We start from the raw sequence: 23,955 nt of genomic DNA, 5'->3' as shown, positions 1-23,955 counted from the left end.
GCTTCTCATGTTGTGGAGCACGCGCTCTAGGCGCGCAGGCTTCAGTAGTTGTGGTACACGGGGCCAGTAGTTGTGGCTCATGGGCTCTAGAGTGCAGGCTCAGTTGTTGTGGTGCACGGGCTTAGCTGCTCCGCAGCATGTGGGATCTTCCAGGACCAGGGATTGAACCTGCGTCCCCTGCATCAGCAGGTGGATTCTTAACCACTGAACCACCAGGGAAGTCCCTGCCCACATTTTAAAGATGGAGAAATTGCAGCCCAGAAAGGAATAGAGTCTGCCCCTAAGGCAGTAGCTAGCAGAGGAGACTTTCATACCTGTATCTCCAGATGTCCTGGTCAGTGCTCTTCTCTCTGTAATCAGCTGCCTCTCCTAAGAGCTCTGAAACTCAACAGTTTCAATGGCAGCTCCACAAAGGAAGTAGCTACGTGGTCTTAGGAGATGGTTTCCCCCTTTTCCGATGTCAATTTCCCGATTGGGAAATTGGCCTTATAACATGTGACTCCTAGGGCCATTGTGAGCTGGCCTTAGAGGAAAGAGTGTGTGTGATGGTCCTGGCAGAGTGCCTCTTACGTAATTGGTTCTCAACTCTTAATTCCCTTCTCTTCACCCCTTGCACACGAGGTCTTCCAAGACAAGCAAAGGTGAAGAGTGTCCTTAGTGGTTCCAAGGGTCAGCTTTGCTGGGGGTTTGACTGCTCTGACCCATCTCATCCCTCAGGAAGCAAATTCAGAACTGAACCTGGCATGGATGTGGTCTTGCTCTAAAGAGACCCTCCCTGCTCACTCCTACATCCCCCAAAGAAACACAGCCTTCAAAACACAGACTTTCCAATTTTCCCAGTAAAATGAATGAAAGACGCTTTTGGGGGATGAAGTGATTTCTTTTTAGCTCCATTTGTTTACTTTTCCATAAGCTCCCAAGATGGCTTACATGTTAGCTGTTAATCACACCATCTGTTCAAACAGTACTTCACTAAATGATTCGATTCATACTTTTTCTTCTAAAATAATCTTTTAAAAGACAGTGTTTATGTCTGTTATCCTTCACTTGGCAATGTAGCATGAGCTATTTTAATGTTGCTATCATTGTAAACACATATTGAATTCCCCATTTCTTAACTGCGCAGAAAATAGGACAACTTCTCTGCGTTTGTTCCACTTGACTCTAGGCTTAGGGATGAAAGAGTGCTATTAGACAGAGATGTTATATTTCTAAAAAGAGAAAAAAAAGATGAAGACACAAAGTTCCAGCCAATATTTCTTCTGAAAGCTTGAATTTAGTGACAATGAGTAGGTTCCAGCCACTTGAGACTTTTCAGGCCGAGAAGCTGTGAACAGAGTGTCCTTAGTGGTTGGGAAGGGTCAGCTATATTGCAATCCTGGCTGGTCAGACTCATCTCATCTCTTAGGGGGCCAAGTTGCCACTGAGGGACACCTGGAAGAAGGGCCTCAGTCCCACCCAACAAAAGCTTGGGTGATGCAAGGCCTGAGGAGGAGGTAAATGGGCTGTTGATGCTTCTGAATAAGAGAGAGTCCCTTGAATTAGTAGAGTGAGAAGGATACAAGCATAGAGGTAGACTTCTTATTGTTGCAAGCTGTTCTGTGGATCTCTGGAGGCCCCACATTCATGTGAGCCTCTGCAGAAGTTCATACAGCAAAGGATATGTCCTGGTGCTGGCTCATATGGATGTCATTGTCTCTTGCTTTCTAAGACCTGCAACCACATGGAAAGAGTGCTACATTGTAGTCATGTACAAAGTATAAGACATGTACAAAATAGGCAAATATAGATTTGTGTGTGGGGGCACTGATAAAGAAGGGATTCACTTTCCAGGTCTAGAGATAAAAGTTAAATGAAGAAGGCTCATATTAAAGGATACAGTTTTGTTGGGCTTTCAGGGTTGGATAGCTTACTAGTTCAGTACACAAACATTTTACAGAGACCACGTCAATCCTATGCACAGAACTGTAGAAGAATAAAGTGTTTATGGGAATGGTAATCAGTTTGTGTGGTTGGATTAGCAAGTCAGGACACCCATGTGAGCTGGGTCCAGATCTCAGAAAGTCTTAAATGTCACACTGATATTTAATATCAAACTGATATATTTAATATCAAACTGATATATTTAATATCAAACTGATATATTAATATCAGATATTTAATCTAGCTTTTTGCCTCCATGTGACTAAATATCATTGAGGATTTTTAAACAAGAGAGTGACATGCTCTGACATGTCTTGGAAAGATGGGTGACACTATAGTGTGGAGCCTAGTTGCAGTGGATTGTTGAGGAGACCATGTCTGAAGTCATTGCAATAGTCAAAGCAAGAAATGATGAGTGCTGGAATTAAGAGAGAGACAGTGGATGAAAGACTAGGGATGAACTTGAGATTTATCACAGAAGTAGAATAGGCAAAGCTTCAAAGATGATTGGATTGTGTAGTGAGGGAGGAGGAAGATTATAGGAAGTCTCTCAGATGGATGGTGGCACCATTAAATGACATCCAGAAAACAAGAGGAAGGGGAGATTTTAGGGGAAATATGAAGCTTTCTGATTTGGAATGGTTCCATGTGGGTTGTCTGTGGAGCTTTGAGGTAGATACATGTCCATTTTTCGAGAACACATGTAACTGGAGCTCAGAAGAGATGTCTGAGCTATAGATAGAGCTTTGGCAGTTATTACTCTAGATAATGATTTGTGACAGTGTTCATGAGTTTGAACTTGCTCTTACTAATATCTTCTGCTCTAGTTGTCTAGTAGAAGTCATGTTTCACCCATGCCATGGTATATCCTCTCCCTTTATGGTTTGGGGTAGAGAATGAAATCAATATAAAGCAATAATCTCCAAGTATACGATGCATAATAAGAAATTGGTATGTAGGCAGTAAAGGAATGAACAGTACAGTTAGGATTGCAATGTTGTAAATATCCATGTACCATACCTATATGGAGAGGTATAATTAGTTAGGCATGTTGAGTATTGAAACATTGTGGGGTAAGGCTTAGTTATTTTCAAATGGACGTGACAAACTGGAAGGGACCATGTATCAGTCAGAATCAGTTTCAGCTTCAAGAGACAGAAAACTTAATATATAGTGGTTAAAAAAGATGGATGATTTTTTGTACCTCACATAATAGATAACTGAAGATGAGAAGTCCAGAAAAGCTCTGGTAGTTCTACAATATTTATGGACTTGCATTCCTTCCAGGTAAACATTCTTCCCTCATTCTCATAGAGCAAGAAGCTTGGTAGAACTCTAGATATCACATTTACATTCTAAACATCAGGATAGAGGAAGAGGAAAATAAGGAGGACTCATTTTCTCCTTTTTAGGGCTTTCTAAAAATATACCACAACATTTTTACTTATATTTCATTGATAAGAATTTTGTCACCTAGATTCAGGGGAAGTTGGGAGTTGTAGTTTTTTGTTTGTTTGTTTGTTTTTTAGCTAAATATGTTGCTACCTAAATAAAATTTGGTGATCTATTACCAAAGAAGATTGGGAGAATGGATAATGGGGTAGATAACTAGCAATCCCTGCCGTAGGACATAATCTCAATTTGGACCCGTTTGGTATAAAGAAGACCTAAAAGAAAGTACCATGCGGCATGCGGGACCCTCCTGGACCGGGGCACGAACCCGTGTCCCCTGCATCGGCAGGTGGACTCTCAACCACTGCGCCACCAGGGAAGCCTTAAAAATGATATCTTTAAAAGCATTCCATGTCAATACATAAAGAGATTCCTAATTCTTTTCATGTCTGCATAGTAGTCCGTTGTATAGGTTTACCAAATTTGCTTAATAGCCTTTTATTAATGGACATTTGATTATTTTTAACCTTTTGCTATTATGAGCAGTGCTTCAGTAAACTGGCTTAGAACACTCTTTGAAATGAATCTAGTTATGAACAGCTCATTACTTTGCTTTCATTTCTTTTCATTTCAACATAGACTGGTAAAAATTTTACCACTACCAGCACCATTTTATGTACTGGTCTTTGACAAACACTTTTCCACTACATCCTTGAAGTCATTCAGGCTTGTGAAATGGGCCGTTTGCTTTTGGCTGTCAGGTACCTCCTTTATAAAGTAGAATCCATCCAAAAACTTGGTCTATCTCACTAAGCGGGTACTGAGTTTATGTTTCCAGCTGATTTTTTCATACTGTTTTCCCCATGGTGAAATGTTCTTCCCATTTGGTTTTGCCTATTGTTATTTGTAACCAAACATAGAAATTTGATATGGCTAGACATGGGCTAATTAAGGATGCTAGATGTATCAACAAAAGGACAAGAATTTGAATACTACTCAGGCATTTGGGTGGATCTGGCACAGGGAGACAAGAACATCCTCAGGTGTTGGGATATATTAGCATCTCTTTTGTACATCTTGGCTTCACCTGTATATTATTTTACCTGTCATTATGACAATCAGCTGTGTGGATTCCAACATACTTCATGCAGGTGCAACCTGACAATACCTCATACCCTCTTTGTACGCCTCTCAACTCCTGGGCTGGGATTTACCAGTGAACACTACTATAAGACCGTCACTGATGCCTATATATATACAATCTGAAAGCATGAATGACTGATGAATGAACCTTTTATCCATTGGGAGATAGGAGATGGTGGCTAAATTCATCCATCTTGTTTTCACCCATGAATAGGATTGAGTTTATACAACTTCTTGAAAAATCCAATGAGATTAAGCAAACAGTCTCACTTAGTTGAGGTCAGCTCAGTAACACATCCTTGAATTGGCTTTCCCTGTTCCTTTGATTCATTATCCATTCCCTCATTCTTGTTCTCTGGAATTGTACTCCCAATACAACAACTGCACATAAATACTGTGCCTCAAATCAGGGTAGTGGTATGAGATAAGACCTTGTATATAAGATATGATTTAGGCAAGCATGGCCAAAACAAACAATAGAGGATACAGATCAGCAGTCAGAATCAGGGATTTAGTGGTAATGAAATCTTATCCAGACATGTATATGGGACCTGGTGATCAGAAATTCATTGTGTATGGGTACTGGGTACTGTATTCAGTAGACTATGCATGTAATCATCACTCAGGAATTTTGATATCATAAAGTTGTACTCCAGGTCAGGTAGGATTCTAGTTTCTGGAAGGATGGAGGGAACACTACTTGCAAGAGTAAGACTACTCATGAGTCCTAGAGGACCGAGAGTGCTAGATATTTGACCATGACCCAAAGATTTAATTGGAAAAAAGGTAATGGAGGTCAACTGGTGCACTGGGTCAGGTATGGAATACAAGCTGTATGTCCTGATATTGAATCACAAAAGTATTTAGAGTTTCCTGCATAACCCTTGCCTAAGTTCAAGCTTGAAATTGGAGTGGGACTTTGTATGTAGGCAGGAGGGCAAAGTAAAACTCGCTATGTGGAAAGAAGTGTTTCAAAGACAGGGAATGACACAGAAATTGACAGGAAAGTCAACATTTCTACACTTGATGACCCTGGTAGGTGGAGTGAAACAAGTAATATACTCCTAATACAGACCCCATGCTTCTTGGTTTAGCATTTCACTCTATGACACATTAATTTCTTCACCTATTTGATGAGAAAGCTTGAACGTGCCACCAAAATGAGTGACGATCAGGAGTTCACCTTCAACAATTTACTTTAAGACGCACTGTTAAATGTACAATAGAAACTACACTGGATTATTAGTCAGGATACCTGACTGTAAATTGTGCCCTTAGTGAGTCATCTGACTTCTCTGATTCTCTTTTCTATTCTGAATAAAAGCCTACTATTTTTGCCTTCTCTACCTCATAGATTTGCTATGAGTATGAAATATGATAATATATGTGAAAACAATGTGTAAATGTTATGCAAATGCTAGTTATTATTATAAGAAATTATCTTTAGTGCTTAGGAGAATAAAGCTCTTTATATGATTTGCCTTAAATTTTGCATATGATACAAATGCAGTAACGTTGGCTTCAGGGTGGTTGAATTTCTTATTTATGATGTTAGGTTCCTGGGCCACTGCTCTGTCCTTTCCAGTCTAATGCCAAAAATATAGCTTACAAACCCCTGTCTATGCAGCAAATGTCTCATTATCCTCTGCGGAAGTCTCAGTTTAGATGTCATTTTGTAAACAACATCATTAAAGATTAAGAAAAGCATCACTGAGTCATTGTCATGTAAGCTATAGAGTTCTGAATGATATCTAAGGCAGAAATGTGTTCTCTGTGAAAAACTTTTTCTTTATTCTCAGTGTTATAGGAAAACATAAGAATTATAAAACAAAATGTCTAAATGTTTAACGATTTCTGTGTGACGTTATGCATGTAAATTTTCTCTCCACTATCCCCATTCAAGTGTTACTTGATATCCACATTACCATATCAGTGTTTTCTAGATGGAATTATCTGCACTCTTGATACTCAAATGTGTGGTCTATACACTAGCAGTGTTAGAATCACCTGGGAGCTTGCTAGAAATCCAGAATTTCAGATTCTAACCCTGACCTGTTGAATCAGAATCTGCATTTCATCAAAATTCTCCAGGTGATTCATAAAGTTTGAAAACCAGGAGTCTACACTAACCTGTTCTTTTGAGTCAACTCACTTCAATCTTCTTAACTTTTTAGGCTCTGTTCCTGTGCCCCACTCTGCTTTGCTTTGGGATCCTTACATCAATCCCTGACTCTAGCCCTATGGACTTGCCTTTCTTTATAGTATATGTGTTCTCTCAAGTGTCTGAAATTCCACTTTTTCTTATGCACATTGGTTTGACTCACCAACTTGTCCCAGTTGCTTTTAGTATATAAATATATACTACATATATTGAAGCTCTACTTCCTTACAACCTAATTCCACACCCTTACCCATTCAACTCAGCCAGTACTGAATAGGCCAGGCCAACTCCTTAGGAAGGAAGGGAGTTGGAGAAAGTTAGTTTAGCAGTACCATAGAAGTTGCCTAGATTAGATAGTGTATGCACATCTGAGTCTTGTTAAAAGTTCTTATTCCTCTAGTCTTAGTTTTTCAGTAGTCATCTGGTCCTTTTCGTGGTATAAGCTTCTGGAAGATAAACAGATTTCTACCTTTACTTCCTGGACTCTCATTTCTGTATGTAGGCAGGGACGTACTAGGGTAGGCAAAACAAAGCAATGGCTGATCCAAAAGTTATTCTCATCTGGCTCTGGAAATTACAAACTTGTTGTAGCAAACATATCAAGATAAATGGCATACCAGGGAGAATGTGGAGAGCGTGCCTTCCTGCCACATCTTTTTATTCCATCAGGTGAACAGCATGGCTACCTAGCTGCTTCAGAGCTAGTGTGTGAAATTTGTTGCTGTTAGTGAGTTAGCAACACAATTGTTTGTGGCAATCTCTTCTTTGGGAAGGGACAGTTTATAAGCAAGAGTATACTGTGTAGTTTGTATATAAGAGACCAGTTCTCTTCCATATGTGGTACCACAGAGACTGGACTGTCCACTCTACCCCAAGATCTAGCACCTGCTTTTTCTAACGATTATAATCAGTTAGAAATAAATTCATAAACTGGAGAACTATCAAGATCCATTTTCTTAAAGATGAAACTGTCATGGAAAAGAGTCCTTTAAAAACAACTGACTCCCATTTGATTGGGTCTGAGATAGGTTCATCTTTTATTCAATTCTTCTTTGTGGACAATTGTGAAAGAGCAAAAGACTGGTGACTTATTGACAGAGATGCAGGACAAGATATCTAAGGCCATCAGACCATTATCCTTCCTTTGACCACCTTCATTAGGGCATCTTTCACATCCTTGTTCCTCAGAATGTAAATGAGTGGGTTCTGCATGGGTTTTACTGCCCCGTACAACAATGTAACAATATTATCCTCATCCTGGGAAGATTGAGAGTGTGGGCACATATACACTGATTGCTCTCCCATAGTAAATTATGACCACAGTCAAGTGGGAGCCACAGGTAGAAAAGGCCTTGTGTCTGGCCTCTACAGAGTGGATCTTCAGGACAGCCACAGCAATACGGAAATAAGAGAGCACAGTGAACCCAAAAGGCAGGAACAGTACTACTACACCACTAGCAAACATTAGGATCTCCTTTAGTAGTATATGAGAGCAAGTGGGTTTGAAGATTACTTGGAGCTCACATGTAAAATGGTTAACTACATTGTGGCCACGAAATTGGATTGGTGTGACTAGGACAGGAATCACAGCCATTAAGAAAGCACTGGCCCAATCTCCTGCCACCATCCAGATACAAACATTGTTGTGCAGGCATTCTGAGATGGCAATAAACCTGTCATGGCCATAACAGTAAGAAGGAAACACTCCATCACTCCCAAGTAAAGAGAGATCGTCATTTGGAAAAAGTAGTCACTATAGGATATAGTGGGAAAGTCCTTCCAGCAGTTCACCAGAACCATGGGTGTGGAGCTTGTAGACTAGCAGATATCTAAGAAGGATAATTGGCTGAGAAAGAAGTACATGGGGGGTGTGAAGATGGGAATCAATCCAGATAATGACAATGATGAGAATATACCCACCAAGGTGACAGATTAGATGAACAACATCGCCCAGAAGAAGGAGCTGAGATGCAGGCTGTCTGGAGAGCCCCATCAGAATGAATTCCATCACATTTGGATTATTTTCTTCAGTTGGGTAAATCATCATCCTTTCTATGAAGAGAAAAAGGAGGAAAGTATGACAAACATGATGTAATCCTAAGAAGGCACTGGAAAAAGGGCAAGCCTGAATGATGAGGAAGAACTTCACTTCACCAGAGGGAGAAAAAAAAAAACAGTTTATGCCACTCTATAATCCTTTGGATCTTCTCATAGCTGTGGTTAGGTTAATGAGGCCTTGTTTTTAGCTCCTCATCCTCTCAGCATTCAAACCTGAAGACGCAGAACCACACCCTCCTTATAATTTGTATTACAAGGGGGTATTTTGTATAGAGATTTGTTTGGGGTGGCTATCCTTGATTTCATGTCTGTAATGAGTGTTTTCATGGTGAAGTGCAGCTCTTCAAAGGAACTTCTATACTTGCTAAGGCGTTTACTTGGCCCAGAATGATGATAGAAGCCATCAGACACAAGGGCAGGCATCTCAAACCCTAAACAGAACATTTCCCTTGTCTTTGCCTAGGTAACAAAATCAAAATTATTTTGCTTACAGTCAGATTTCAGGTCTTGAACATCTCTTGTCTTTTTTTTAACATTTTTATTGGAGTATAATTGCTTTACAATGGTGTGTTGGTTTCTGCTGTATAACAAAGTGAATCAGCTATACGTATACCTATATCGCTATATCTCCTCTCTCTTGCGTCTCCCTCCCTCCCACCCTCCCTATCCCACCCCTCTAGGTGGTCACATAGCACTGAGCTGATCTCCCTGTGCTATGCAGCTGCTTCCCACTAGCTATCTATTTTACATTTGGTAGTGTATATATGTCCATGCCACTCTCTCACTTCGTCCCATCTCACCCTTCCCCCTCCCCAAGTCCTCAAGTCCATTCTCTACGTCTGCGTCTTTATTCCTGTCCTGCCCCTAGGTTCATCAGAACCATTTTTTAATTTTTAGATTCCATATATATGTGTTAGCATATGGTGTTTGTCTTTTTCTTTCTGACTTGCTTCACTCTGTATGACAGACTCTAGGTCCATCCGCCTCACTACAAATAACTCAGTTTTGTTTCTTTTTATGGCTACATCTCTTGTCTTTAGAGAAAAATTTCTTAGGTACAAGAGGGTAAAAGATACAGTAGAAATTAAAGATCTGATAATAGAATTCAAGGAACTTGAAAAAGGACTTGATCATAAACAGAAGTCGAGAATGTGCCAAGGGCAGCTCTGTGCCAATTTTGGGTTTTGCTTTTTGTGAAATTGCATGCAACTCTTATACAGGATAATTGTATTCTCCTGTAGCTGAGTTATAACTGAAAGAACCAGAGTAAATCATAGGAAAGAATACTGAAGTAAGGGCATTTTAGTTTTGATTTGACTATTTACTTGCTGTGTGACCCAACTGAGCTGCAGTTTCATTACCTATAGAATGAGGAAAAATATATGCCTTTCCTATGCCACAGAAATATTAAGTCCCAACAAGATAATGGATTGGGGAATGCTGTGAAAATTATAAATGTATGAAAACATAAGTGATTATTGTTTCTGGAAGAAGGAATACAACCAAGATATCCCCTTATCCAACCTTCTTGTCTCTTTTCAAGGTGTAAGGGAGCCTAGGAATTCAGTAGTTGCATTTATAAACACCTTAGGTATAGGAAGCTTTTTCCTACTGAGGATAACTGACTCAACTCCCACATATCAGTCAGGGGCCATACATAAGTAAAAAGTAACTTCAAAAATTTTAATGGTTTTGTTTGTGAAGAAAAGAAGATGATTTTAAAATATTCAATCTAACTTTTTCTTTGTGAACTTAAATACACTTATTTTAAAATTTATTTATTTATTGAAATATAGTTGATTTACAGTATTATATTAGTTGCAGGTGTACAACATAGTGATTCAATATTTTTATAGCTTATACTCCATTTAAAGTTACTAGAAAACAATGGTTATATTTCCCTGTGCTGTACAACATATCCTTCTTGCTTATCTATTTTATACACAGTAGTTTGTATCTCTTAATCCCGTACCATTATCTTGCTCCTCTCTCCTTCCCTCTCTCCACTGGTAATCACCAGTTTGTTCTCTATATCTGTGAGTCTGCTTCTCTTTTGTTATATACATTCATTTTATTTTTTAGATTCCACATATCAGTGATAACATAGAGTATTTGTCTTTCTCTGTCTGACTTATTTCACTAAGCCTAATATCCTCTAGGTCCATCCAAGTTGTTGCAAATTGCAGAATTTCATTCTTTTTGTTGGATGATTAATATTCCATTGTGTGTATATACCACGTCTTTATCTATTCATCTGTTGATGTACACTTAAGTTGCTTCCATTATTTACAGTCTTGGATACTGTAAATAATGCTGGTATGAACACTGGGGTGCATGTATCTTCTCAGATTAGTGTTTTCATAAAAACACCTATTTTTTTTAAAAGAGGAAGCTTAATCCTCCTTTATATAACACTTGATGCACAAAAAACGTAATTTCTTTTTTAACATCTTTATTGGAGTATAATTGCTTTACAATGGTGTGTTAGTTTCTGCTTTATAACAAAGTGAATCAGTTATACATATACATATGTTCCCATATCTCTTCCCTCTTGCGTCTCCCTCCCTCCCACCCTCCCTATCCCACCTCTCCAGGTGGTCACAAAGCACCGAGCTGATCTCCCTGTGCTATGTGGCTGCTTCCCACTAGCTATCTATTTTACGTCTGGTAGTGTATATATGTCCATGCCACTCTCTCACTTTGTCCCAGCTTACCCTTCCCCCTCCCCATATCCTCAAGTCCATTCTCTAGTAGGTCTGTGTCTTTATTCCCATCTTACCCCTAAGTTCTTCATGACATTTTTTTTCTTAGATTCCATATATATGTGTTAGCATATGGTATTTGTCTTTCTCTTTCTGACTCACTTCACTCTGTATGACAGACTCTAGGTCTATCCACCTCACTACAAATAACTCAATTTCATTTCTTTTTATGGTTGAGTAATATTCCATTGTATATATGTGCCACATCTTCTTTATCCATTCATCCGATGATGGACACTTAGGTTTCTTCCATCTCCTGGGTATTGTAAATAGAGCTGCAATGAACATTTTGGTACATGACTCTTTTTGAATTATGGTTTTCTCAGGGTATATGCCCAGTAGTGGGATTGCTGGGTCATATGGTAGTTCTATTTGTAGTAAAAAACATAATTTAAAATACACAATAATCTAAGTTGTTTGCATAGCTAGAAATGTGGTTTTCTAACTCTCCTAAATACTGATATCTATATTTACATTTATGTATATTATTAAAAGTAAGGCCAATTTATTCAATAACTTGATGAAACTAAGGATATTAAACATAAAACTAATGTTAAGTTTGTAGTTCAGGGTAAAGACTGAGAGATAGGAAGTCAGAGATGAAAATAAGGAATGGAGAAAAGAAGGCAGAGAGAAGAGAGAAGATCAATATCAAGAATGAGGTATAGAAGAGAATAATTTTGTTGTGGTATAAGAGGGTAGAACTAGAACTGGAAGACAGTTAAAAGAGAGGCAGATTTCAGCTGAGTAGGAGGACAGATTTTCTGTCTACATCAGCGATCCCCAACCGTTTTGGCACCAGGGACCGGTTTCGTGGAAGGCAGTTTTTCCACGGACTGGTGGGTGGGGGATGGTTTCGAGATGATTCAAGTGCATTACATTTATTGTGCACTTTATTTCTATTATTACTATATTGTAATATATAATGAAATAATTATACAACTCACCATAATGCAGAATCAGTGGAAGCCCTGAGCTTGTTTTCCTGCAACTAGATGGTCCCGTCGGGGGGTGATGGGAGACAGTGACACCCGAAGTGTGTTGCTTATGTTCAGTCTTCTCCGTGATCTCGTTTTGGTTGCTGTCACTACAAAAAACCCTGCTTCACAAAGATAGGATGTTGGAAATGGAAGCAGGCTTTTCAGTGCTTTCGTGGCAATCTCAGGATATTCCGCCCTGACTTTAATCCAGAACGTATGGAGATTTGAAGTTGTCTCAGACATACTTTTAAGGTCACAGTCATTTGCGATCTCAAGCAGTTGATCCTCTTCTAGTGTGGACAAAGTCGATTCACCTGGCTTATTCACAAATGGGTCATGGATCCATTCCTTCCCAGTTCGGGGGTCTTTTGTGGTTGTAAAGTAATGCTCAAACTCTTGAAAGCTGAGATAGGTGGTCATGCACCAGCTGGGAGAAAGAAGGCCCTGGCACAGTCTCTTCCAAAATCTCTGCTAATGTTTGAAACATGTCAAAAATCCCAATGTTCATATTCATCGCCCCCATAATTACAGTTTGGCTTTGAATGCAGCCACTTTATCTGCAGACTTGAACACAGTTGTAGTTCTTCCCTGAAGTGACAGATTGAGTTCGTTGAGCAGGTTGAATATGTCACACAAGTAAGCAAGTTTTGCGACCCATTCTGTGTCACTGAAATGTGCTGTCAGTGGTGACTGTTTTTCTAAAAGAAATCTGTGCAGTGGCTCTTGTAACTCAAAAACTCTGGCCAGTCATCTACCTTCAGAAAGCCATCTCACTTCTGCGAATAAGAGATGACATGTGTGCTCTGCGTCCATCTCCTCACAGAGCTGCACAAACAGATGTGAGTTAAGGGCATGTACTTTAATGTGGCTGATAATTTTAATCACATCCTGCAAAATGTTGTTAAGTTCAGTTGACATTTTTCAGGTAGCCAGCATTTTTCTCTGGATGACACAGTGCATAGACCCACATTCAGAAGTGACCTCTTTGACCTGAGTAGTGAAACCAGAAAGCTGTCCAGTCATGGCAGCCATTCTGTCCGTGCATATACCGACAGAAATGACTAATTCAGTTTTCTTGATATGTAATCATTCAAAGACTTGAATAGTTCTGTAGCTGTGGTGTTGGTTGGCAACAAAAGTGCACATAACATATCCTCATGCACATCCTCCTGAAAAATATATTGCACAAAAACAAGCATTGTTGCCTTGTTGTCAACATCAGTAGACTTGTCAACCTGGATTGCATACCACAGTGACTCATTAATCTTCTCTAACAAGCGTGCCTCAGTATCCTCTGCTATTTCATCAATTTGTCTAGTTATAGTGCTAGCCAAAAGAGAAACACATGCCACCTTTTGAACTGCATCCTCTCCTAAAAGTTCACGACAAATGTCTTTATCAGCAGGCAGGATCAACTCTTCACCAATAGTAAAGGACTTCTTAGCTTTAGCAATGCGGTTAGCCACTAAGAATGGTGCTCTCAGTGCAGACACATGTGATAAAGTGGTGGCCTTCAATAATTCTTCTGTTCTTTGTGTTCATGTTTTTTTCTTTTGAAAAACTCCAGAGGCTTGTCTTTTAATGCAGGGTGCTTGGTCTCCATGTGGTGAAGCAGTTTTGAAGGCTTCATGGCTTCGTTGGATAGCCGGTCACTGCATATTATACAAGGTGGGCTTGGAGAATGTGAATCACCTGTTGCAATGAACCCATAATTTAAATAGGACTCTTGGTATTTTCTTTTCAATGCAGCTTTCTTTTTGTTGGCAGTCTTAGAGTCTTCCACTGTCTCATCATTGTCTCATCATTCTCTTTTCAAAGAAGCTCTCCAGCGACGTTTGTTTTTTATTCATTTTGGCTAGGGTTAGCTTGTGGGCTTAGCAAAACTGTGACAAGTGCACAGTGTGGGAAAGAGGTGAGGACGGAAGTGGTAAATAAAATAATGGGTGGGCCACCACGTGGAGTGAAATTAAGTGTCAGATTCTGACTTAAAGCCTGCCACCAGATGCAGCTGTACAGTTGAAGTACATCAACTCACTTGCCACTAGAAAGCCTGCCACCAGATGCAGCTTAATTGTCACTTGCCACTCACTGATAGGGTTTTGATATGAGTCTGCAAGCAATTGGTTTATTATGCTCTCTGTGCAGTCAAACCTCTCTGCTAATGATAATCTGTATTTGCAGCTGCTCCCCAGCGCTAGCATCACTGCCTCAGCTCCACCTCAGGTCATCAGGCATTAGATTCTCATAAGGAGCGTGCAACCTAGATCCCTCACATGTGAAGTTCACAGTAGGGTTTGCGCTCCTATGAGAATCTAATGCCGCCGCTGATCTGACAAGAGGGGGAGTTCAGGTGCTAATGAGAGTGATGGGGAGTGGCTGTAAATACAGATGAAGCTTCGCTTGCTCACCCACCGCTCACCTCCTGCTGTGCAGCCCGGTTCATAACAGGCCACAGACCAGTACAAGTCCATGGCCTGGGGGTTGGGGACCCCTGGTCTAGATAACTAAAGTTATCTAATATGATGGAATAAGCAGTTTCATGAATTAGTGAGCTCACTCCTTCACTGATGCAACACTCAATTTCAGCCTGGTTATCAGTACAGTAGGGGGATCTCCCATATTAGACCATAGCCTGAACTAGGCCAAGTCTATACAACTGTGAGAATCTATAATGCCATAATTATGAGAGAGAAGAAATGGAAGAAAGAAGCAAGGGCATAGAGAAGGCAGGAAAGAGAAGAGACAGATCTAGGAGAGGGACAGATCCAGGGAGTTAAATTAGGGGAATATGGAGGAAGAGAGTAAGCAAAGAGAGATGGAAAGAGAGAGAAAGAACCATGCCCTCAAAGGGCTGCAGGGCACTAGTTAAGTAACTTCCTCTCCTCACCAAGCTTCTAACTAGGGTTATCTTTATTACTTAGCTCCATTTCCACCCTTCCTGTTAATGCTGCTTTTATCTTTAAAACACTTTATTGAGGTATAATCGCTATACAAAAAACTGTACATATTTAATATATACAGCTTGATGAGTTTGGAATAAGTATATACCTGTGACGCCATCACCACAATCTAAGCCATAAATATATCTATCACCTCCAAGAGTTTTTTCCTTCCCTCTTTATTATTATTATTATCAGTTAGTATTTGTGATAAGAACACAAGTTCTACCCTCTCAGTAAAGTTTTAAGTATAAAATACACTATAGGTTCTATGCTGTACAGTAGATCTCTAGGAATGATGATCCAGCAATCTCAGTTCTGGGTATATATCCAAAGGAATTTAAATCGGTATCTTGAAGAGATAGCTGCACTCCCATTTTCATTGCATCATTATTCACAATAGTCAAAACATGAAAGGAACCTAAATGTCCACTGGTGGATAAATGGATAAAGAAAATGTCATATGTACACATGATGGAATATTATTCAGCCTTGATAAAGAAGGAAATCCTGCCACTTGCGACAACATGGATGAACTTGGAGGGCATTATGCTAAGCGAAATAAGCCAGACTAGGAAGACGAATACTAGGTGACACTGCTTATATGAGGAATCTAAAATAGTCAAACTCATTGAAGCAGAGAGTAGAATGGTGGTTGCCAGGGATGGGGGCAGGGAAGGAGAAATGAGAAGGTATTAGTCAAAGGGTACGAAATTCCAGCTATACAAGATTAGTAAGTCAACTCAGAGCTTCGATTTCCATCACACAACTGTACCTACTAGAAAGTGACCCAGTGGACTACTAAGGACCAAATCCAGTGTTATTTCTCTGTCTTTAATTTCATCTAACACTTCTTACCATTCCCACCTCTTGACATTTTTTCTTCCTTTGTCTTCTAAGATCCATTTCTCTCAATTCACCTCTCACCTCTCTGATTATCCTTTTACCATGTTAGCTTCTTCTTTCTAACTTCTAAATGTATGTATTTCTAAAGTTTCTGTAGCATTCAAGATAAGCTAGCTTGCTCTATAGCAACAAACAACCCTCAGATTTTGAGTGGCTTGAAACAAAGTTTACTTCTTGCTCATGCTACTTTTTCATCTGTGGTGGGTCTCTGCTCATTGAAGTCACCCAGGGACCCAGACTTACTGAGGAGTCTTCTTTATGTATGCTTTAATGATTGCTGAGGCAGGAAAAAAGAGGCATATTGAATTGTGCATTGCCTCTTTAACCTTCTGCCTGGAAGTCACTTTTACTCATGTTTAGTTGGCTAAACAATCATATGGCAATGATGTCATGTATCTGGAAGGAAATAAGAACTGGATTACTTGTGAAAGACTCTAATGACTACCATATATTCCTTCCTAATTTCTGTAACTTTATTCTGTCCGTGGATAGTCATGTCTAGTTTTATGACTTCATCTAACTCTTGGTACTCATGACTCCAAAAACTTATAGCTAGAGGCCAGATAGCTTTGTTTTTAGCCCAAGAGTCACATGTCCATTTGGCTTCTGAAGCCCCAGACTATTGGAAAGTAAAATTTAAAAAATTAAAATGTACTTGTCACCATCCTACTTAAAACTGTCATTGTTTCTTCCCTACTTGTACTAATAGCATCTGAATTTTCCCAATAAAGCAGTGAGAAACTTAGTCATCATCCCTCTTTCCTTAAGTTTCCCATATCGGCCACTAACGTATCACCAAACTGCACTATCTCTTTAATGTGGCTTTTCTGCTCCATCCCTGATAGAGATTCCCTTGTCAAAGTCTTTTCTGTACCTTTTGCACGGACTCTGTCAATAGGTTCCAAAATAGTTTTTTATCCTTTTCATCTGTCCTGGACATTTTTGCCAGAGTAATCTTATAGTTTGATTATATCACTCCCTTATCCAAAACGCTTGTTTCATTCTCTACTGCCTATGAAATCAAGTCATAACTTCTTAGTCTGACATTCAGTACCTTTCATTATCCTTCATTATTTGTCCTCAACCTAACTTTCTGTCAGTTATGTTCACTGATCCTTGGTTTTCCCTTTGTTTATTTGCTCCCTATGATGTATGTACTCAATGTCCTACACCAAAACTCTCTGCCCAGGACTAAGAGGGTTCCTGGAATGGAGGACTTCAAGTGCCCAAACCTGGGGAATCCAGGCAAACTAGGATGAGTTGGCCTCCATAGATTTTCCATACTCACCATTCCCCAGACGTGCCACTTTCTATGACTTTGGTCACACAGCTCTGACCAGAATGGCTAACCATCCTATTCTCTCCATTAAAATTCTAGACATTTATTGATCAATCTCTTCCAAGAATCCTTTCTCCCAATTCAGAATTAATATTTTCCTCTAGTGTTCTCTCACAGTATTTTTGGTTTTTTCTTCCTCTGTTATAGTACATATCACTCTTTTCAATAAATTGTAGCTAATTGAGTATATATAGTACATGTTTATCTCCCTCTCTATGTTGTAAGCTTTCTGAGGGCAGAAACCACGTATCATTTATTTCCTTACCTGGTATAATGCTTTGTCCACAATAGGGGTCAATAAATACTTGTTTGACAGAAATTAGGGAGCAAAAAGAAAGATGAGAGCAAGGAAAGAAAGAAATGTGAGCACAGAGGGGGTACGGAGGGAGGAAGAGGGAGGAAGAAAGGGGAGATAGGAAAATCTCATACACTTCGAGCTCTTTTTTCCTGAGGTGATAGCAGATCCGTTCCTTTCCTACTGGTATGCCACCCAAACATTTTTCCTACTAACCATCCCCAAATAATCTATAATCTAGTTTAGTAATTGGTTTTCATTACTTCAGTAAGATTACCTAGTCCTATTTACTGTTTACCTCTTCTGGAAACATCAATTACTTACTGTTCTCTACCAGCCAACATTATACAACTGTCTATTCCCAATTTCCAGAGGCTCTTACCTCCATATCACTTTTAGCTTGTTACTATTAATCCACCCATGGTAAGCATCCTTCACCCCACCCTCTCTAACCCTAAAGCTTTAACCAGTACTAACACAAGAAAGTTTGGGTTACATCACTTCTGCCACTACCATCAGTTCCAACCCACTCATAACTTATTTCTGGGCCATGTGATACTAGGATACTCTCCTTTAAGATTACATTTGCAGAGTGAAATATTGGTGGTAAAACACTAAGGATAGAGAATTTGTTCTTACATTTTAATATCCTTAGCCTCTGTGTGCTTAATTCGGGGAAGTAAGTGGGAGGCAAGGAGGAGTGTACACTGAGAAACCATTGGTTATAGACACTTTTTTTGGCCTTGATCCACCTCATGGTTCCTCTCTACTGAGCTAAACTCTCCTTCTATTTAACTTAAATTTAACAAATGAATTTTGAGCATCTGTAATGTACATTCTGTGCTACCTGTTGTGTTCTTGTAGGACTCTGCATATACTTCTATTAGAGCACTCTGTGTATTAAACTGCAGCTGTTTGTTCAGAGTTTGGTTTCCTCGCGAGACAGAGAGAGTATGTCTTTTAAAGTGTATCTAGTGCTTAGTACAGTGTCAAGGACAAAAAGGGTGCTCAATAAATGTTGGAAAGATAAATATGTAGATTCTTTAAAAGAAACAGAGATAAGTGTAAGACATGGTCCCTGCTCTGGAAGTGGTCACCACCTAGCAGGTAGAAGAGGGGAGGACCTCTGAATACAAATAACTTTAAACAAGTCAGACACACAAGTCTTGCCACTCTATTATAGAACCCAGTGAACAACTGAGAGATGTATTTTGACCAGGGGATCTTGAGTTCACTTGACAGATTTATATTTGGTTCCAAATTTCCTGTATTGTCTTCAATAGAGGCTTTTATTTTGTCTTGGAATTTCATGATTTGATGACCAGCTTCATTTTTCTGCTAGCTAATTTTTTTTCTCACCATGAAAAGGGACTAATATTAAAAATCAAAGTAGAGTTGTTTTTGTTGGGAGAAGAGGAAAAATGAGACGATAGAGGAATGGTAACTGAATTTTCTGAATCTGAAACTGATATGGATGTTCCGACAATTGCTAGGCAACTTTCAGGAATATCATGATGGAGTATTAGAAGTTGGAGTTATCCTAGATAATTGAGTTATGAGGGACAATGTGGTGTTTAAGGGTGTGGGCTCTGCAGACAGACATGGGTTTGAATCTTGCCCTTGCTACTTCATGTGACCTTGGCCAAACCATCTAACTTCTCTGAGTTTTAGTTTTGTCATTTATAAAATAATTTCTACTCTAGAGTGATGTTATGGATATTAAATGAGATGGTTGATAAAACATTATCCTTGGTATACAGTAAGTACTTGATAAATTTATTTCTATTCTATTAATATTACAGGGGCCTGAATATGATGCTCAGGTGATGTAGGCATTGACTAGAAGTTGGACAAAATGGCTTTTTAAGTTATTCCAGGCCTGAGACTCTGAGTTTATAATTCTTTGGCCGAGGGGAAAATAAACTTTACTTACCATTGCCTGTGCTGATCAGATAACCTCAAAGCCCAGACACACTGCATAATTCTCCGACAGCAATAACTCAGCTGGCAGTTCCCAGGCAGAGATGTAGGAGAAAGTCCAATATCCGGGAAGCGCTAGGATCTACAACTTCCTGTGGTCTGCCTAGTGAAATCTGACCAGATAAGAACAGTTAATAAGAAGCTCTCGAGATATAAAAGCTCCCCTTTTATCTCTGAATGTGAATATTATTGATGTTAAATACCTGAATGGATGAGGTTAATTTGAATAGTCTTCTATTGTTGCAAGAAATATGGAAAACTGTTCAGGGAAACTTGAAAAACTCTTCTTCATACTTGTGGCATGAACTGAAAGAAATTATTTTCTTATTCTGAAAAAATGATGGCTCCACTGCCTGTGTGAGGTAGAAGCTTTTAAGGACTGGACCCAGAGACACCCCATTGTGGTATCTAAGAAGAGATCAAGTCTCATATTCTGGACCTGCCTTCTGTAACACTTTGCAAGTCATGCCAGATTCCTATCAAGGCCGAACAATTTACCTTGAGGTCCCCAGATATTTCCAACTGTCATTAATGTCTTGAATAAGAAAGCATTGCATTGCAATGAAAACATTTAATGGCTATAAATTCAATTTCCAAGAAGCTTTTCTCTTTTGGATACTCAAGGGGCAGGGTCCCTGGGCAATGACGTATTATTTCCCTTACCTGCTCTGCAATGATTACAGAGACTATCCAGGAAAATATTTTGATAACTTGATTTTCCTAGTAATCCCTCCCCCTTTTCATTTCTTGAAACAATTTTCTGAGTGTGATCACATACCCTCTTTTCTCCTTCCATCATACAGGGGTGGATTTACTATAAAATATCAGATGTTGCTTTCATGTCTCAAACTCCTTTTGTGAGCAAACCCAGGCTATGGGCCTGATAAATGTTTAGCAAGAAAGCAGCATAGCATAGTATTTGAGTGAGAGCTCTGCTGTCAGGCAAACCTGAGTTGAATTTCCAGATCTGCCACCTACTAATTGTGTGACTTCTCTGCATCTCAGTTTCTTCATCTGAAAAATAAATTGAATACAGTAATACTTATCTAATAGGGTTGTTTTGGGGATAAAATATAACAATGCACAGCAGTGCCTGATTAAAGTGTTCAGTAAATGGTAGCTACTATTATCGAGAAGCAGATCTCTTCATCAAGTTCGCAAGATGAGAGGATGTAGCTAAAGTGGTAAATGTGTATGCAAGTACTTTATGAAGTATGAGGTCATTCTGAGGGTATACCATCAATTATTCTGTTGAGTTGGCATATCCTAAGATTAGACGTATTTATGAAGGGCTGCAACGGTAGTCCCTTAATACCCCTTCAACTTCTGGGACTATAGCTATATCAGGGTATGCTTAGACAGTAGCAATCGGGAAACTAAAATCCTAGGTCATTAAAGCAAACAGGTAGAAAAATAGCCTTTAGTTATGGTACCACAAGACAGGATAAGCAGTGGGGTATAATATCTTGTGCCTATCTTACTGTTTCACTTCTCTAGCAAAAGGTTGACAGCTCCATATTTGGCTTTTCCAAAAAACATAATAAACCCGATGAGGTGGTTGAAATGCATTTATAATTCTTGCTTTGGGGGATATGGCTTGGACAAGTTGGAAAGCAAAGTTGAAGTATTCTATGAAGAACTCCCATTCTTTTAGGAGTTGGAGACACATCTGAGACCTGCACCTGAAGGGAGAAAAAGGGAGGCTGGAAGACAGTGGGTTAGCTTCTCATACACCTGGGACTGGACTTGAAGTGCTAAGAGTATGGAATTGCTCATTTTTGTTGTTGGAGTATCAGTTGCCTACTATAAAGGTGTTTGCTGAGACAGTGAGATCTAGGTCTGAAGACACCTGCATAAACTTGAAATAGAACTTTAGGCAATCCATTAGCCTCTCTGAGACTTTTTCTTTTTCTTCCTTTAAAATTGAAGTGAGATTTACATATAGTGAGATACACTAAATGTAAAACTGAGGAATTATGAAAAATGTACATACCTATGTAACCACAACCTCAGTAAAGATATAGAATATTTCTACCACCCCCCCAAATTCTTTCGTGTTCCCTTCCAGTCAATCACTACTGCCACTGGCAGCCACTATTTTGTTTTATATTCCCCCATATTAGTTTTGCCAGTTCTTGAATGTCATATGCATGGAAGCATATAGAATGCACATTTTTGTATGTAGCTTCTTTTACTTAATGTAATGTTTTTGAGATTTATCCATGTTGTTTCATGTATTAATTGCTTATGATTTCTTTTTTTTTAATTTCTTACTATTGAGGAATAGACCATTGTATGAATATATCACAATTGTTTTATCTATTCCCCTATTGATAGAATTTGAGTTGTTTCTGATTTGGAGCTATATTGAATAATGCTGCTATAAACATTCATGTACAAGTCATTTTGTCGACATTTGTTTTCACTTCTCCTGGGTAAATACCTAGGAGTCTAATGGCTGTGTCAGAGTAGATATAGGTTTAATTTTAAAGACGTTTTCAGATGTTTTTTGAAATTGTTTATAAAATTTTACATGGCCACCAGCAATATATGAGTTCCAGTTGCTTCATATCCTTGCCAATATTGGTGTTGTTGGTATTGTTAATTTTAACCATCTGGTGGTATGTGGTAGTATCTCATTGGGTTTCTAAAAAAAACTATTTTGAAATAACTTTATATTTAGAAAAATTATAATGATAGTACAAGAGAGTTCCCATACACTTTTCACCCTAACATCACCCTCCTATTGTGGTTTCAATTTACACTTCACTAATGACAAATAATGCTGAGTACATTTCATATGACTATTGGTGATTTAGAATCTTTCTTTGTGAAGTATGTGCTCAAGTCCTTTGCTTATTTTTATTGAGTTGTCTTTTTGTTATTGATTTTTAGGAGTTTCTTATATATCTCAAATGTAGTATTTTGTCAAATGTGAACATTGTGAGTATTTTCTCACAGTCAGTGGTTTGCCTTTTCCCTTCCTTAATGGTATTTTTGAAGAAGTTTTAAATTTTGATGAAGTTCAATGTATCCATTTATAAATGATTAGTGCTTTTTGTGATCTGTCCAGGAAATCTTTACCACTGCCAATGTCATAGAGATATTCTATATTTTCTTCTAGAAGCTTTACAGTTTTAACATTTACTTTGGTCTATGATCTATCTTCAATTAATTTTTTAGTACGGTGTGAGGTAAGAGTAGAGGTTCACTTTTTCCCCATATGGCATCTGTATTAGTTTTCTAGGACTGTCATAACAAATTACCACTATCTGGGTGGCTTAAAATAATAAAATTTGTTGTTTCACATTTCCAGAAGCCAGAAATCCAGAATCAAGGTGTCAACAGGTCTCTAGGGAAGAGTCCTTCTGTACCTCTTCCAGCTTTTGGTGGCTCCAGGCCATCCTTGGCTTGTGATAGCATAACTGCAAACTCTGCCTCCATCTTCACATGGCCTTCTTCGCTATGTCTCTTGTTCTCTCCTCTTCTTGTAAGAACATCAGGCATTGGATTTAGGGCCCATTCTAAATCCAGTATCATCATCCTGAGATCCTTAACTAATTACATCTGCAAAGAAACTTTCTCCAAATAACATCACATTCTGAGGTTCTGAGTGAAGATAATTTTTTTGTGGGGGAGAGATACTAATCAACCCACTGCAATTTCCAATTGTTCCTCCACCATTTCTTGGAAAGACTATCTTTTTACCACCAAATTACCTTGTAATCTTTGTCAAAATTCAATAGCTCTTGTAGGTGAGGCTCCAGTTCTGTACTCCGTATTCTAATCTGTTGTTCTATTTGCTCATGCTTAAAGCAGTACTTAGCTCTAGAGTAAGTCCTAAAATCAGGTAGTGTGAGTCATCCAACTTTGTTTTCTTTTTCAAAATTGTTTGGCTATTCTAGATTCTTCGTTTTTGATATATATATATTAGAAAAAATTGTTAACTTCTACAAAAACTCCTTTTGGGATTTTGACTAGATTGTGTGGAACATATAGAGGAGTGTGGGGAGAATTAACATCTCATAGAAATGAAATTGATTTTTGTATATTGACCCTGTAGTTGGTAAACTTTAT

General features: G+C 38.8%; 1 pseudogene across 1 annotated transcript in view; it reads right to left on the bottom strand.

Moving 5' to 3' along the window:
- LOC309817621 (olfactory receptor 13H1-like) overlaps positions 1–23,421 on the bottom strand; it is a 34,865-nt pseudogene extending 11,444 nt beyond the window's left edge. Inside the window, exon 1 of the transcript in view lies at positions 23,253–23,421. The product of the transcript in view is annotated as an olfactory receptor 13H1-like (transcript). The remainder of the gene's footprint in view (positions 1–23,252) is intronic.
- Between the last annotated feature and the right edge of the window lie 534 nt (positions 23,422–23,955).

The sequence above is a fragment of the Grampus griseus genome, assembly GCF_964374135.1.
Source record: "Grampus griseus genome assembly, chromosome: X".
Lineage (NCBI taxonomy): Eukaryota > Metazoa > Chordata > Mammalia > Artiodactyla > Delphinidae > Grampus > Grampus griseus.
The sequence above is the reverse complement of the archived record's forward strand: the minus strand, read 5'-3'. Positions and strand labels throughout refer to the sequence as shown.